We start from the raw sequence: 14,326 nt of genomic DNA on the forward strand, positions 1-14,326 counted from the left end.
ACTAGCAATTGATCAGTCTTTCTGTATGATTTAGTCCTGTCTAGATAGAGTCTGAGCTGTCTGTGCACATCTAGAAAGTGCAGGATCCTTCCCCCCCTTGTTTTGTGGGTTAGGCAAAAAGGTGGGCAAATTAATGTATTGGTTGAGAGCCATACTGCACACCACTTTGGGCATGAAGGATGGGTTAGTCCTGAGGGACACCCCATTAGCATGGAAGATGATGAAGGGCTCTACAGCCATGAGTGCTTGTAGCTCGGATACTATTCTGGCTGAAGTGATGGCCAGAAGCAAGGCTGTCTTCCAGGAGCGAACCTTTAATTCTGCTGAAGATGCTGGTTCAAAGGGGTGTATATTAGAACATCGACTTTTTAAAACATCGAATGTTCTAATATCGACCCCTATTCAGCGAATGCTGACAAAATTGAACATGCAGAACAGCGAATTTTTTTCCCAGGGAAAAAATTTGCTGTTCCAACACACATACACACAACACAAACACAGCAAACAAACAGCAATCCAGACACATATACCTAAAATCCTACATCTAACCCTACACTAAACTGTACACACACCACTAGCTATCCACTTACCTTAACCCAAACCCTAATGTTAAGGTCCGTCACTATCGCACACTCACTTCACCCCCGCTCTAACCTTAATTCACCTACCCCACCCTAACCCTCACGTCCACACAATCGTACACTTACCTGACCCGCGCCCTAACCCTAACTCACCTACCCCACACCCTAACCCTCACATCCACACAATCGCACACTTACCTGATCCCGACCCGTAACTTTCCACCACAGTGCTGAACATAGTGAAGCCACAGGAACGGCCAACCGAATTCCTTCCCTAGGAAGGAATTCGGTGTTCCGCAGCTTCGCTATTTTCAGCGTTAGCTGAATAGGGGTCGATATTAGAACATTCGAAGTTGTGAAACTTTGATGTTCTAATATAGACCCGGTTCAAAAGGGGGCAGGGTTAGCTTTTCCAACACAAAGTTTAGGTCCCAAACAGGGGTAGGTGCTCTTCTGGGTGGCCTCAAGTTGGTAGCCCGTCTTAAGAACTCTTTGATGAGAGGGCGTAAGAAAAGCGGGTGCTCATTGTTGAAATGAGCAGAGATAGCAGAGGCATGAATTTTAATAATGGAAAAGAAGAGACCACTGTGTAGCAGGTCAGCTAGGTAATCCAGGATGAGAGGTAGGGAGGGCTGTGCCATATCGGCTCCCTTAGCCTGAATCCAGGTGCAGAACCTTTTCCATTTATCAGCATAAGACTTTCTAGTGCTAGGGCATCTAGCCTCACGCATAACATCTAGAACCTGTTTACTGAGATTGGCAGCTTGATCAGTGGTCAGAGAATAAGCCAGGCTGCCAAATTGAGGGTCTGCAGTCGAGGATGCATGAATTCTCCTTCCCTCTGGGTCAGGGTTGGGGTCTGAGGGAGATGCCAGGGTGGCAGTGGGGACAGGCTGCACAGCAGTGGGTACCAATACTGGCGAGGCCAGTCTGGAGCAACTAGAATTGTCCTTGGTTTTTCCTCCCTTATTTTTTGCAGTACCCTGATTATAAGGGGGAAGTGCATAGACTGAGAGGTTGACCCAGGGGAAGGATAGGGCATTCACTTTCTATGTCCTGCAGTGAGGCTCCCTGGTGCAGAGCTTGCTGAGCTGATGGTTGGAGGGGGAAGCAAAGAGGTCAACCTTTGGGGTGCCCCATTTCTGAGTTATTAGGGTGAAGGTTCTTTGGTCTAGCTGCCACTCATGTGGGTCCAGAAGATTTCTACTTAAGTTGTCTGCCAGAGAGTTTAGAGAGCCTGAAAGGAATTGTGCTAACAGGTGTAGTTGCATGGCTGAGGCTGTGTGCCAAAGGATCATGGCGAGCCTGCACAGAGGGTAGGAGTGAGTCCTTCCCTGCTTGTTGATATACCACATCACAGTGGTGTTGTCTGTTTTGATCTGGAGAGTCCCTGAGGAGAGAAGGGGCCTGAAAGTTGTCAATGTGTGCTGGACAGCTAACATCTATTTTTGGTTGATGTGCAAATGTATTTGCTGTGGGCTTCATTGGCCCTGTATGTACCTGCCATCCAGGTGTGCACCCCAGGTATAGTCTGATGCATCTGTGGTGAGGGTCTGGGCAGAGGGGCATGGTGAGAAAGGTAGTCCCTTGTTGTGGTAGCATGCTGCTGGCCACCAAAGAAAATCTTTCCTTAGGCAAGGTATCATTAGTATAAGAGCCTCCAGGTCTTGAGAGTGTTGATACCAAAGGCTTTTTAGGTACCATTGAAGTTTCCTCATATGCAGTCTGGCATATGGAATGAGTAGAATGCAAGATGTCATGAATCCCAGAGCTTGCAGGATTTTCTTTGCGGATAACTGGAGTCTGGTGGCTAGTTGAGAGAAGTAGGCTGTCAGGTAAGTTTGATTTTCTGGTGTAAGGAATGCCATCTGGGATGCTGTGTCCAGGCTTGCTCCCAGGAATATAATACTTTGGGTGGGTACTAGTTTGGATTTCTTTTCATTGATAGTGTACCCTAGGGAGGTCAAAAGGGATTTTACAAAGGCCAGGTGCTTGAGCAACTTTTCCTGACTGTCTGCCTGAATTAGGCAGTTGTCTAAGTATGGGTAAATTTGTATATTTCTTTGTCTGCAAAAAGCAATGGCGGGATCCAGAAATTTTGTGAAAACTCTGGGAGCAGTAGATAAGCCAAAGGGAAGTGCAGAGAACTGAAAATGGAGAGATCCTGCCCTGAAATGTAGATATTTCCTGCATGATTCCCTGATTGGGATGTAGAGGTAGGCCTCTTTTAGGTCTAGGGTGGCTAGCCAAGCATTCTTGGAGAGCATAGGTAGTAGTTGCTGGAGGGTGAGCATTTTGAATTTTGGTATCACCAGAAAGGTGTTTAGAATAAATAGATCGAGGATGGGGCACCAGGTGCCCTCTTTTCTGGGTACTAGGAAGAGCCTGAAATAGAAACCTTGGCCTGTCTGTTCTGCAGGAACGTGCTCTATTACCCTCACAGAGAGCAGGGAAAGGACTTGCTTTTTGGCCTCTGCCCACTGGTTTGGAGGAAGATCTGGGAACCCTTTTGGGGTTGGGATAGTGTGGAAAGAAAATTTGTATCCCTGGGACACTATGCTGAGGACCCAGCGGTCATTGGTAATGGTGGCTCAGGTGCTTGCGTGGAAGGAGAGTTTTCCTCCCAGGGGCAAGTGCAGGTGGGCAGAGGGAGGGGTGGAAATAGAGAGTCATTGTGAGTTCTTACCATGAGGGGTTGGCTTTGGTTTTGAAGTGGAGGAACTCCATTGCTTTGATCTCTGCATTCCATGTGGCTGTTGTCTGGGGGGGGGGGTCTGCTTCCCTGGTGTCTGGGCTGAACCAACCTAAAGGGGGCAGGAAAAGACCAGTGCTTGGAGGTGCAATGCCTACTGAAACTGGGTGGCTGGACCTGTAGGAAATCTTTAACTGTCTGCATAGATTTAGCTTTTTCCTCCATCTTTTTTAAGACCTCCTCTGCCTTGGTGCCACATAAGTTGTCTTTGTGCAAGGGTGCATCCAATAATTTAGATTTGACATGGTCTGGCAAGGGCTGTTCCTTAAGCCAAGCATGTCTTCTAAGGACAGAACCGGTGACTGCTGCCCTGCAAGAAGGTTCTAGGGCATCAAAACCACAGTGTAAGGTGTGCTTAGTTACATGACATGCCGAATGCATTAACTCTTGTAACTCTTTATTTTCTGCAGAAGCAGGAAAAGATGATTTTTTTTTGTTTGAGGAGTTCCATGGTATGTTGCTGAAATTTTGGCATATGGAACTGACAATTTAGTGGTCTGATAGCAAGAGTAGCAGAGGTGTATACTTTTTTACCCCATCTGTCTAGTGCTTGGGAATCCCTATCTGAGGGGGTGGGATTCTTAGCAGAAGTTGTTTTAATTCCTGTAGGCCCTTGAGAAATATCCTCAGGGTCAGAAGTAGGATTTTTGAAAAGAAAGTTGTGTGAGTCAGGGACTCTGCAATACCTGTCAGGTTTCCTGGGAGCAGGAGGGAGGGTGTCAGGAGTCAAACTAGAGTCCATGAAAACATCATCCATAACATCCAGGACAGGAGGAATGGCCAGGGGTCTGTGCTGTGGAAGATCTAAGAATTCTCTGAGTCTCTTTTTAGACTGAGGGTAGTGCTGACATTCCCATTGGAAATGCTCCCTTAAAGTATGAAGGGTTCCCCAAAGGAAAAGTCCACAGGTGGAGAGGCTGAAGGAATGGATTCCTCTGCATCAGAATCCTCATAAGCAGAGAGGGGTTGCATGCCTTCATATTCAGATGCATCAGAGTCATCAGACTCCTGGTCAGATAAAACTACTGGGGATAGATCTCTTTTTCTTTTGGAAGGGGTAGCTTGGCTTCCCCTGATCAGCATTATAAGATCTTCCACCATTTTAAGCATCTGAGACTGAAGCAGGGAAGCAGGTGCCTGAGATTGGGTCGTCGGTTTCTTGGGCATGGTTCGTACCCTGGGCCTTAGAAATTCAGTAGTTTTTGAAAGAATGGTATATGCAAAAGAAGTCATCAGTTTGTGTCAAGAATCGGTAGTGCAAAGTACTTCCTCAGAAGCCAGTGCCTGCTCAGCGGCTCTGGATCCATCCAAGGTGGAGACAACCACAGGATCCTTAGTCAAAGAAGAGGTTTGCGGCATACCGGACTCCGAAAGGGTCTCAATAGCGGCCTGCGAATCCACAGAGGTGGGTATCAGGGGCTGCGAAAGCACCTCACTGAGGACAGGAGAACTGACGACTAGCTTAACGGAAATGTCATCGGTAGGTTTGGACCTGTACAGTCTGTCTCTGTCTTTATCCTTACATTTTTTCAGAAGATATGCTGTCGGATGGCTTACCGAAGCCATATCGGAATTCAAGGACTGTGAGCGAAAATATCTAGCTACAATAAGGGCCCAATGATGTATAGTTCTGGGGTTGAACAAAGCACAAAAGCAACAGCGAGGGATGTTGTGGTCTGAGCCTAAGCAAGTGACGCAGTAAGAATGAAAATCTCTGTGTGGTATTTGCTTTCCACAGGCAAGGCAATTGTTAACTTTTTCTGACATTGGTTAGAGCAAGAAAAAAGGATCCCCGACAGGGTACTTAGCTTTAGAAGACTTCAACTTCAGTTTGGAAGACGAAACTCAGGTAGCGGCTGACTGGCACTCATACGAACTGCTTCTGCTTCAGTCTCCTCGGCAAGAAAGACTGATGTAATGGTGTCGGCTGCCTTACTTTATACTACTGATGACCTGACGTCAGTCCTGAAGTGACAGCAACCGACGCAGAAATACTAAGCCTCTGGTATTTGGGCCAGCCGAGGCTACCCTGGCAGGGATAACCCAAATGTGATGATTGCAACAGTGAAACACAAAGAACATCCCCACCTCGAATCATTAGTAAGGGCAAGAAAGATAAGATTGAAGTGTTTCAGGCATTTACATTCTTGAAACCAAAAAAGCCTGGTGCACACAAACAACTATAAGGAAATGGGTCAATGTAACGCTGCCAATTGTTTTGCGAGGTGGCAAAAGATGTCTGCTAGAGTGGGATTCAGCCAGCACTCACCACGCTAAAGACATGAAGAAATTCCTTGCATGGAGAAGAATAGATCAAATAATGATTCCCGTAGGAATGACTGCCAATTTCCAGACTCTTGATATTGCAATAAACAAGCCTTTCAAGGACCATTTGCACATGGAACTCAATGACTACATTAAAAATAGAATGGAGACAAAATCAGCATGGAAACTTTGTGAAGCCTAGCCTGGAAGTGGTCATGACTTGGGTGAAAAATTAATGGGATAAAATCACTGACAGCTGTGTTGCCAATGCACTACTAGCAGGCTACTTGGACAAGCAGTGCTCATTTAAGGAGAGCTCTATTGCTAGGCATGACAGATTGGGGCAATAGTTCTACAGGAAATGGCATCGCAAGAAATTCAGGCTGGAATTCAGGGGTTGGAGACTTATGACAATGTTTCAGAAGAAGATGACATGATTGTATTTAAATAACTTTTCCATTATCGGGGCAACAGAATGGATTGCTTCTGCTTTCCATTTTATTTCCCTCCTCCAATACACATGTACTGAGATTTTTCTGTACTTTCTGTTAAGCATGCAATATTGCACAGTGAAAGCCAAGTTGTAGATATTCTGAAGTTGAAATATTTGTTGCACTATTTATGTAGAATTCTCACTGTTAATGCGTTGCTTAGAACTGTTGTCCAATAACAGAAAAGTATCAAATAAATGTCAGTTTGAGTACATGAATAAATGCTGATTTTTGTACATGAATTAATATTGATTTGTGTACATGAATAAATGTCAATTTTTGTACATGAATAAATGAATAAATGTAGTGGGTAAATAAGGCATCCCCATGATAATAAGCCCTAATGCGTATTTCAGCATGGGAAAGAGTATAAGACCCGGTAATATTTTCGGGGAAATACGGTATGTGTATATATATATATATATATATATATATATATATATATATATATCTATATATCTATATATATATATATTTCTCCATAGATATAGACAGATATATTTATCGCTTTTATCGCTATCCATCTGTCCATGTATATAACTTAAACAATTCACTAGTTTGCTTGACTGAATGTCTAGGCTACCCAAACCAATGGTGTTTAGGACTCAACAAAAATTCCTAAAGGGATAGCTTCAGACTGTTAGCTAAATTCAATGAAACTTAGTTAATCCTTAGTAATGAAACCTCCCTTCCAGAGAAAAAGTGAAGAGAGGCTATTTTCAACAAAAATCTTTATTAGTCAATGGATGAGCCCTGATACAGATCTTCCAAAGTTGCACTGTATATATACATGTATATTTCTCCTCGGGCATCTACTGAAAATGGACATATATCCAGTTAGACTAGCCCGTTCAACAAATGTTAAATAAATAAAGATTAAATAAATATATATATATATATATATATATATATATATATATATATATATATATATATATATATATATATATATATATATATATATATATATATCTATATCTATATATATATATAGATAGCGGTCTACTTCATATAGTTGACTTACCCTTTCATCAACTTTCATATTATCAAGATGACAATACCGAAAGTTTAAAAACATGAACACCCAGAACATTGTATTTTCTCTCCAGGTAAGTAACCGATTGAGTACATCCAACAAACAGCTTCAGGGTGAAGGTACAAAATGGTGCAAATACAGAATGCAAACAAACTTCAAACAAATCACCAAGTACCACCATGGCCCGAGAATTTAATTTTCAGGTTGCAATTCATTTTATTGAGGTAAAATGAAACAGTCAGGGTAGTTTTCTTTTTTTTACTACCCTGACTGTTTCATTTTACTTCAATAAAATGAATTGCAACCTGAAAATTAAATTCTCGAGCCGTGGCGGTACTTGGTGATTTGTTTGAAGTAAGTAACCGATTGGCCTGCAACCTGAAAATTAAATTCTCGAGCCGTGGCGGTACTTGGTGATTTGTTTGAAGTAAGTAACCGATTGGCCACCAACAAATAAAATAGCAACATAACAAAATTAAACCTGCCAAAGTGGGGGGCTTCTCCCCCAACCACAACTCCTATGTTGGGGACTGTGCCCCTACATCTCCCCTAACTAAATATACTAACTCCAAGATCACACAACAGTGGAGAAAAGAGTAAAGTTCACCATGGTGGCCAAGTGTTTACTTACCTGGAGAGAAAATATGATGTTCCAGGTGTTCATGGTTTTAAACTTTTAACATTGTTATCTCGATGATATGAAAGTTGATAAAATGGGACCCATATATAGATATAGATGCATATATGTATATATATATATATATTTATGGATAGCTAAATAAATATATATGTAGAAAAAGAGCACCACCAGTCAATTTCCCCAGATTGCTTTTATCAAGTTGTTGAACTGGTGGACTTATTTTGTAAAAGACTGACTTTTTAAATGCTGAAAATGTCAATGTTTGAAACATGGCATTTTGCAAATTGTGTGAGATTTGTTTATGTGCAGGTAGGTAGGGTTTACTAAGGCCAAAACATTTGAATATAGAGATTATTTTGGTATTAAAGGTAGGAGTGTGTGTGTGTGTGTGTGTGTGTGTGTGTGTGTGTGTGTGTGTGTGTGTGTGTGTGTGTGTGTGTGTGTGTGCATGGGTTAGGGTTAGGGTAATTGCCAGTTAAGAGCCTATATTTATAGTTGTTTAAATTTGTTATGACAGATGTGTGTATAACTGATTGCCTTGGGTAGTCATATTGTTAGGGATAGGGTTTTTTTGTATTCTACTCTCAGTCTGTGTTTGTTACTCTAACTTATATCAGGCTTTTTGTACCAGTCACACCAAATAATCTCACATGATGCTATTCACTGCTTTGTTGTGCCTTCAGATACTTTAATGAGTTATGGAAAGAATGCATCAGCAAAGGTAAAGGCTGTATTGGCTTGCCCCCTTTACTAATGAACCCCTCCATAACAGCAGCTAGTGGAAGGTATATATGGCATTGCAACCAGTAGTACTTTATTATCGCTGGATCACAGATAATCAGGCCGTATTGTGCTTTATGTCAAGGGAAAACCCTCTTCCACCAGAAGTAAGGCTTTTCTGAATCCCAGGCAATGTGTCAGTAAATAATCAATTGTTGGTAAATGTTTTAGGCCTTTTCATCTGCACACTGACCATTTGTTTCCACTGAATCACTGAACACTCTTAGTTACTCCAATTGATGTGGTAGAAACTGTTCATCCTCACCACCCTCCCCCCTCCACAAACTTCTCAATTCATGTGTTTGCATTTGAGTCATTGTATTTACTAAGCCTCTGATCTATCTAAGCATTGATGCAGAAAATACTGTATTTATCTGTCTGTCTGTCTATTACACATTTCATAACATAGCTGTGAGTGCAAAAACTTTGCCTGTTTAATTTATCCTGTTTTTTGCTAGTATTATTCAGTTGTCCCTCCTCTGCACCTTGTTTTAATATACCAGCCATTCCAGAAGGAGTCTGCTGGTGTTTTTCTATCTGTCTGTTAATCTACTTATCTACCTTTCTGTTAATCAATCAATCAATCAATCAATCAATCTATCTATCTATCTATCTATCTATCTATCTATCTATCTATCTATCTATCTATCTATCTAACAAATAAAAAGATTGCTGGAACGTCACCAAAATAAAGCAGTTTAATCCAAGAAACACTCCAAACATTAATGCCACAATACTCATACGTTTTTGTCATAATCCAGACTTCTTCAGGCAATGAAATAATACACAGAGACAGACCTTAAATAATACATTCAAATATCCTAACCAATAAAATCATACATCCAATAATCCACTTAAGATCATTAATATAATTAAATACTTATACAACATTAAATATATATATCACATAACTTTAATAAAAGTTTATATATAAATTTGTATATGAAATGTAGGTATATGTGCACAGAAAACTAATTAATGGCTGAAAATTAAAATTAATTATATGTTTTCAACCTACTATGACAATATTTACTAAACACAAACTAAAATCAGATCTATCTATCTATCTATCTATCTATCTATCTATCTATCTATCTATCTATCTATGTTACAGTCTCTTTCATTTTGGGTGAGCAGTTGCTGCATCTGCTTTATTCTTTGCTCTGATTAAGATTCATGTTGTGATCACAAACATGAAATGTTTGAATTCTACATTAATCTGAAATCATGAATTTCAAGCAGAATTAATTTATTCCCTCCCCAACTTAACATAGTCAGCACAGGGGTTTTACATTTTTAGGGAAAGTGGAATTTCTTGTGCAGTGAGAGATTTCATTTGAAATGAGTGTGTTTTCCCGTTTAGAAATGATTGCACTAATTTTTTTTCATCACATTAAAAAAGCATACTATCCAACAATTATTTTGCTGTGCTATAAAACTTGCATTTATTTACTGTATATTGTTTACTAGCAGATCTCTCAATTGTTACTGTTTTGGAGGAACATCCCTATTTTCAGATCTGTTTTATACTAGTAGACGGTGTACCTATTTTTGAAGGTATGTCCCTATTTTCAGACTTGATTTACCTCTTCACACAATTTTCTAAATGCCCCTTTTCAATCATGATTTTCTAAACTGTTCAGTACATAGCAAACCACATTACATGACCAGCATACTAGGATCACCAATAATTTAAAGAGAGGGGGCACATATCTTACAGCTCCCTTTTTCAAACTCAAAAATAAATGACCTTTACACTACAGTTCATTGCAGTGTACAGATTTTACACCGTCTCTTTAATAATGTGCTTATATTTTTCTATCATTCTTTGTCATGCTGTTTTTTAAACATAGTTCTGAGTAGTATCCCACATTAATTCTGGAAACGGGAAGAGTTTTGTGCTATTTGATATTTAAATTTTATACTAGTATAATTAGATTTTCAGATTTTTGGCCTTTGTACCTATTTTCAATGTCTGCAGGTTAAGACGTATATTGATCAAGTGCACCAACTTTGGAGAGTCTTTATTCAGAGAAGGCCCACTTAGAACAGCTCCACATAAAAGCAGGCATTCAACTGTTTGGGTTCAAGTAATACTGATCTGTACCACCAAGACATGCTGTGCAACATGAGCTTAATCTACATGGATTTCATAGCACAATTAGAAACATTAAATTAAGTATAGCTCTGTAGGCCGAAACAGTCTGGATTGGTCACATAAACAGCAAGCTTCAGATTTCAATAATGAAATTATCAGGGGTAGACATCTAGACAATTGTTGGTGACCCTAGTATGCTGTTCATATAATACGGTTTGCTGTGTACTAAACAGTTTAGAAAATCATAAGTGAAAAGGGGGATTTAGAAAATTGTGTGAAGAGGTAAATCAAGCCTGAAAACAGGGACATTCCTTCAAAAATACTAGATTTGTTGCCCAACAAACCTACAAATCCCATCACTGTCTCTCTCTAAAACACATAAACTGGCTTGAATTACCCCACCAGCTTCTTCTCTCTCAGCTCCAGATCATCCATTCTATCCTATACCAGCCTTCCTACTGCCCAGCACTATCCTCTGTCATCTCCCATTATTTTCCCTCCAGACCTCTCCGAAGCTCTAACCAAGACCTTCTACAAATCTACAACTTTGGAGAGTCTTTGGAGAGTCTTTATTCAGAGAAGGCCCACTTAGAACAGCCACATCACTATGGCTAGGCTTACAAATGCCCCAGGGCAGATAGCCTAGTACTATACTATGAAACTATGAAACTATATATATATATATATATCACATAACTTTAATAAAAGTTTATATATAAATATGTATATGAAATGTAGGTATATGTGTACAGAAAACTAATTAATGGCTGAAAATTAAAATTAATTATATGTTTTCAACCTACTATGACAATATTTACTAAACACAAACTTGCTTACCAGTGGGAGTGGGAAGCATTGAGCTGCCTGTTGGTCCAGTTTTGTGAGGTTTCAGCCAGTAACTTGTAGTTTATTGGTCGTTTTGGGCCAGTTCCTAGCTTCTTTCAGCCCCTGATATAAAAAACGCTAAACGCGCGTTTTTTGGCTTGTACCTACTCAGCATAGATCCTCGTGGTGGCCAGCAGAGTAATCCAAGCTTCAGAGAGCTAAAAAAGCGACTTTACCTGATTTAAGTATAATTTTTGTGGCTTTCCACTTCTATTTATCTAGCAACTGTATTTCGCCTGCTTGCTGATACATTGTTACTGTTTTTCTGCATTTATTCTGTTTTGCACTTGTTTCTCAATTTGTTACTTTTAAAATCTGTAACTGTTGCAAATTGTTTGTGTAGGCTGTGATAGCCGATTTATAGCATTTATAAGTGTTTACTGTATCTGTTTCTGCTTGTTTTCTGAAAAAAACCCAAAAAATATCTCTTGTTTTCCCGCCTTACTAAGCTAGAATAGTCCAGTTTCAGAGCTTGCTGATCCCTGGGCTTTGTTTGCAGTTCCTGTTACTGAATCTTTACCTAATTTGGAACAGAGGAGGTTCCCTTGCTTACCAGTGGGAGTGGGAAGCATTGAGCTGCCTGTTGGTCCAGTTTTGTGAGGTTTCAGCCAGTAACTTGTAGTTTATTGGTCGTTTTGGGCCAGTTCCTAGCTTCTTTCAGCCCCCTGATATAAAAGCTAAGCTGCTTGTGATTTAGCGTGATTTAGCGAGTTTGCGCGGAGCTGCTACTGTTGCACACTAGGGCAGTGCCGGTTAAGCAGATTTAAACTATTAGGGCTACCTAAATTACACTCTTCAAATTTTCCCTTAAAACTACCGTCCTCGAACTATACTACTGATCTAATCAGCGTATCCTATAACTAAAAAGATCATCTCTACTTGACTCCAAGTAGACTATTCTCTATCTGTTAAACCTAGCACTTGCTCCTACAGTACTTATTACTTTGATACGGCACTCTTGTCATAGATAGTACCCCAAAAAGGCAACCCCCCATTTCTCGGTCACCCACATCCCCCGGAATCTTTTAAAGTTTTTGTCTATCCTTCTAGCATGTCGAGGGATCAGTTGCTAGTGTCCTCTCCTGCTCAGCTGGTGAACCTGGGAATATTGAGGCAATGTTACAATTGCCTCATGTACACAGACAACCCTCTCCTCCTCCCACAAAACACAAATACATGCGAGAGATGCAACTATACGGCCAAACTGGAGGCTGAGCTCTCTCAACATAGGACTGGCAAGACCAGTCAGGAGGAGAAGGTTACCACACACACTATAGACCCAGTCTCACATAGTACCATTACAACCTCAAATCATACACATAAACACACAAAGACATACTGGAGGCTCTGATCAAAAATCTACCAAAACAGCAGAGGCCACCAAAGCAGACACCCAAACAACCACCACCTCAGAACACAACACCTGCAACACATAGACCTCACAGTCAGAGTGTCAAACAGTCACAGCCCTTAAGGCCAAACACAATGCCAGACACACTAGTCATTGGTGACTCCATAGTCAGACACACTGACGCCCGCTCACCAGACTGAGTAAGGAGAAGGTCACAGTAAGCTGTCTGTTGGGCTAGAATCCGCCACATAACGCAAGCACTCAGGTCTCTCAACAGCAGGTACAAATATGACTCAGTCATTGTCCACGCTGGTGTAAACGACCTGAGACGTACCTCCTTGGACTACATGAAAAGAGACATTGAGGAGCTCTCTGATTATGTAGCCCAGGCAGGTATGACCCTGACCTTGAGCAGTATCCTACCTTCACCAAGAATGATGCCACAATACAGAGATAAGATGATCAGCTTTAACAATTGGCTTAAACACTGGTGTCATTCAAAGGGGATCCAGTATCTGTCTGCCTGGGATGACATGCTGGACAAGCCACGCTGCTTGCAAGGGACGGCTTGCACCTGTCACCCTGGGATTCGGATATTGGCAAAGGCTCTTGCCACCCACATAGTGCCTTTTTTTAGGCAAGGCTCAAATTCTAAACCTACCACCCTAGAACACAAAAAGGAAAAAAACTAAGGGTAATGCTGCTCAATGCCAGAAGTCTAAATCTCAAAATGCACGCACTCGAGGCCCTTCTCAGTATGGAGAACATGGATGTCTGTGCTGTGACAGAAACCTGGTTCAAGGCTCCTGAGAGCACCCCAGGACTATCAGGTTTTAGCTCATATCATGCTCCGCCCCAAAATCCGGACAATACCAAGAAAGGAGGAGGGTATCCATATTCATCAAGGACACCCACACCTCAAGACTGGTGGCAACGCATGATGCATCGGAGACCATCCAGGTGCAATTAACCGTAGGCAAGACTGCTCTGCAAATTGTAGCATGTTACAGGCCACCCTCACAAACTCAGGAACCTCACATGGCCTTCCTGAAAACACTAGAGGGGATAAATGTATCACCAAACACCATCATACTAGGTGACTTCAATTACCCTAATATAGACTGGGAACACTACTCAAGCCCAAACACCCTAGCCCAAAAGTTCCTGGAATTCATAAACTCAAATGCCATGGAACAACTAGTCACCATCCCCACAAGAGGAGATAACATACTTGATCTCAACATCACGAACATGGGAGCACAATGTTCAACACCGGAAGTATACCCCTCACTGGTGAGATCAGATCACAAACTAATCTCGCTGGAGGTCCTCATCCCACCCCACCTGAAATAAAAAGACCACAGTAAAGAACTTCTCAAAAGCCGACTTCACACTTCTAAAGACTAGTGTGGTCTCCTTTAAGGCCCCGAACCGCGGAAAACAGTAC

This window comes from Protopterus annectens, chromosome 6.part1 (assembly GCF_019279795.1).
Source record: "Protopterus annectens isolate FY-2018-M chromosome 6.part1, PAN1.0, whole genome shotgun sequence".
In the NCBI taxonomy this organism is placed as follows: domain Eukaryota; kingdom Metazoa; phylum Chordata; order Ceratodontiformes; family Protopteridae; genus Protopterus; species Protopterus annectens.